Raw genomic sequence first — 3,743 nt, 5'->3', positions numbered from 1 at the left:
TGAAATTCAAAATAATATGTATACTTACATCTAAATAATGATACCTGCAGATCTTGCTGGCGATTCCACTGCGCCATATTTTGTATAAGCATTCGTCTCTGCAGCCGTGAGTTTTGGTTCCGTGTAAAAAGTACATTTTGTTCTCAAGGTCAAAAACCAAATTGGTTGTGCCAATGGCTTATAACCATTCCTCATAAATGATTATAACTGATATCACCTCATAACTGATCAGTGCCACGCACGAGTTAACTCGCGGGATCTTTTAAGCGTCATAACTTCTGAATGAACTGTTTGTGTATATTTTCTTAACAATATTTATCATTTTAGTGTGAAAATATTCACGTTAAACATGTTGATTTGGTAAATTTTCACAAATATTTATCATTCTATTCTTATTTCATATTTTTTAAGGGATTCATTTTATTCCAAAAATAACTGACCTACAAGTACCCACCTGGTAAAAATTGAATTTGGATTGGATGGAATTTCCTAGTAGATTTTCCAACTAAACAACATGACGCTTTCTATATATTATTTACTGTTAGTTTTGAAATTATTGTATTTGAAATAAATAATGTATCAATAATACACATAGAAATCAATAGATATATAAAATAGATATCACAGTTTAAAAATCAGAAAGATCAATGCATATTACCATTGTTTATGTTACAATATAAAACAACATTTATCATTGAACGTAGGTACCAAGAAAAATAGACTTCATTAAAATGTGTCAATATAGTATATACCCGATATAATTATATAAATTATTATATTGTTAATTACTCTGTGGGGTCCATATATACTGCTTCAATTGTAATTTAATTTTACAGTATAATTATTTATGTTAAGTACTTGATTTACTTATTATATGTACAAATGTAATATACTTACCTACTTATTAGGATATATCTTGGTGAATTTTAAAATAAGAGGAAATTAAATGGAGGTCATCGTGTCTAACTAGATGTCTAACTAGACGTTGTTAAGTCTTATATAAATATTTATACATTATTAAATTGTTTTTCTGTTTTTTATTGATGTAAAGACATGGCATGTATTCAAAGTAATAACAAATTAGCTGTGTACTATTTATTTAACTTATATTAAAACCCCAAGATTGATTTCGTCTTACGACATATTTTATTCTTCTAAGTTTTACTATGACATTGTAATATGAACCATGGATATAGTATAGTACTTAAAAAAATCAAAACTGGTAATATATTATTTCAATATTTAATAGTCAATTTTCATTTGAAGTCAGCATTTAATTACTGGTATAACACATAATTATTAACTGATATCTACAACTTCAGATGGACAAATTAATTGATATATCATATTATCAGTTTTCATTTCCTTTCAACAATGTATTCATTCTAGCAGCTATTTTAAATATCTTACTAGTTTTTATGTCATGGCACCTTACAAAGGCTCCGAGCAACCGTATACTGAGCTTCGAGAACAGATGTTTACGACGGATACTGGGTGTGCGGTAATTTTAGAAGTAACGGGAGATAAAAGAACGCACCAAATAGCCTCGCATCACGTTGAGAGTGAATACGCAACTTTGTACCTGGCCCGGCCACGTGCTGCGAGTGCCTGAAGAGAATCCCAATCTGGTTTGCCTGTTCTTCAAGCCAACCGGATTCCGGCGTCCTGGATGGCCGCTAAATACTATTTATATAGCATATCTGGCGGAGTTACGGGCTGCTAGTATGACCTGGAACGATGCAAAAAAACTAGAGTGACAGAGATTCTTGGAGGCGCCGCATTGTATCCATATGCTGCAACTAAGATGCAGATATAGCCGAAGAGAAGAATTAATATACAGCATCTAGAAAACTTAAAGTCTTTGAAATGGTGTTAGAAAGACAATGTTTCTAATATCAAAGTGATATTGAGGATGAAAAAGAAAAGACTTGGAGAGTAAGCTCTACCAAATGACATACCTGATATGATACAAGTAACTGATATGCAAAATTATATTATATTTTAGAATATTATGAATCAATTTAGCAACTTTTATATCATTATCGATAATAAATTTAGTGCAAAAATGTAATTATAAAATTGTTTTATTTTTTAAATATGTATGCGAGATAGATATAGCTATAGGTTACAAACATTAGTCACTTTATATTTACCTTTTGTAATTGTACTATTAAATCTATAAAATGGGTATATATGCTTGATGGTCTACGTCATAAATAATATTATATGAATCACGCCATGTTCGGATCGTACGCCGAAAGTCGGATTTATTTCATTATTAATTAAAAGATTTATTTCATTCCATCTTATTCATATGAAACCGTCGACAAGCAAAGATCTCGGTAGACATTTTCTCCATCTGCAAAAAACATAACATATGAACTGTCAATAGTGTGATTTTTAATCTTTTATAGTGTGCGACTGTTTGAAGAATGGTAATTAAAACGGATTAGTGATAATACAAAGCATCAAAAAAGATTGATTAACTAAAATAAAGTAATCAGGTAGGTAACATGTTTAATAACAACTAGAACGCCTTAGATTATATCAAACAAATAAATATGAAATCACAGGCATTCTCGCAATAACCTCTAAACTAACCACGCAACTAATGTAGACTAAGAAAACAATAAATTAACACTTGAATAATATATGCAAAACACACAGAATACTACTACAGTAATAAATAACATAATATTGTACTTACAGATAGTGTTTCTTATTCCTGATATAAAACACAATTCCTTCGTTAGGTATCTTGCAATTTGCTATCAACATAATCTGACAGCAGAGAGTTTTTTCTATTAGTCTATGGCCAAAAATACGGATTTACTTGGCCGGCTAAAAAAAAGATTTTAATATAGCAAGAACATTTTGAATATGCGACAAATAAATAAAAGTATATATAATATAGTTGTTAAAAAAATCTGTGTACATTATAAAATATATTTAATATTATAAATACATATATTTTTTAAATTCATGTTATAATTTGTAAACGACGAAGCACGTCAGCTAATACGCATAGTAAATGTTTAAACTTTGGTAATCAAATTCGAATGTGACAGAAAGAGAAAGAAAAACTTTTTAATCATATTAGCATGCGTAAAAGAGATGTAACATAATATCACTTTCACTTTAAAAATCATACCTAGTATTCAATGTCATAGTTCAACTTTAAATGAAAAAACAGAAACTCTAGGTAAGCATGTGTGCCCTTAACTGACATAATAAGCTGATGAAAAAAACAACTTAATTCAGGTTATTTTATGATTTTTCTTTACTATAGTTTATTTACGGCACATAAAATGCTGGATTGAAAAACAATAATTGTAACAATTCGCGACTGTGCAGACGATCACTATAATTTTGCAGCACCCCTAACTAACTTAGGTGTAATAAATGATCCTTAAGGGGGTACATGCTCGTCGAAGGTCAAAATTGAGTTTTTATTGTATTTTCAAACCATGGTCCTGGACACTCCTTAAACGCTGTAGATAATTTATTTATATAATTTTGAAGCCTTATTATCCTTTATAGTTATTTTAAACATTTGATGACTGCATAAAGTATTTTTGTTACATAAAATAGTATTCTTTTAAACATCTCGCTCTAATGTTTTAGAATATAGTCATATTTCGGTACATAACTGTGCAGTGGTGTTAAGATTTTTTACGTTTATTCATTTTTAAACGCATTTATGAAACCATTAGTATAATTTATTACGAGATAATTTTTGTAAA

The 3,743-nt window shown here is 29.3% G+C and overlaps 1 long non-coding RNA gene across 1 annotated transcript; it reads right to left on the bottom strand.

Annotated features, from left to right (window-relative positions):
- Positions 1 to 1,042: 1,042 nt before the first annotated feature.
- On the bottom strand, positions 1,043 to 3,170 carry LOC147071149 (uncharacterized). The gene is made up of 4 exons (XR_015070761.1): positions 3,152 to 3,170; positions 2,708 to 2,841; positions 2,154 to 2,359; positions 1,043 to 1,729 (listed from the first exon to the last, which is right to left on the bottom strand). It is a non-coding gene; the product is annotated as an uncharacterized LOC147071149 (long non-coding RNA).
- Positions 3,171 to 3,743: the final 573 nt, after the last annotated feature.

Source organism: Rhyacophila brunnea, unplaced genomic scaffold (genome assembly GCF_057557595.1).
Source record: "Rhyacophila brunnea isolate RB1 unplaced genomic scaffold, BYU_Rbru_1.0 scaffold_20, whole genome shotgun sequence".
In the NCBI taxonomy this organism is placed as follows: domain Eukaryota; kingdom Metazoa; phylum Arthropoda; class Insecta; order Trichoptera; family Rhyacophilidae; genus Rhyacophila; species Rhyacophila brunnea.
The sequence above is the reverse complement of the archived record's forward strand: the minus strand, read 5'-3'. Positions and strand labels throughout refer to the sequence as shown.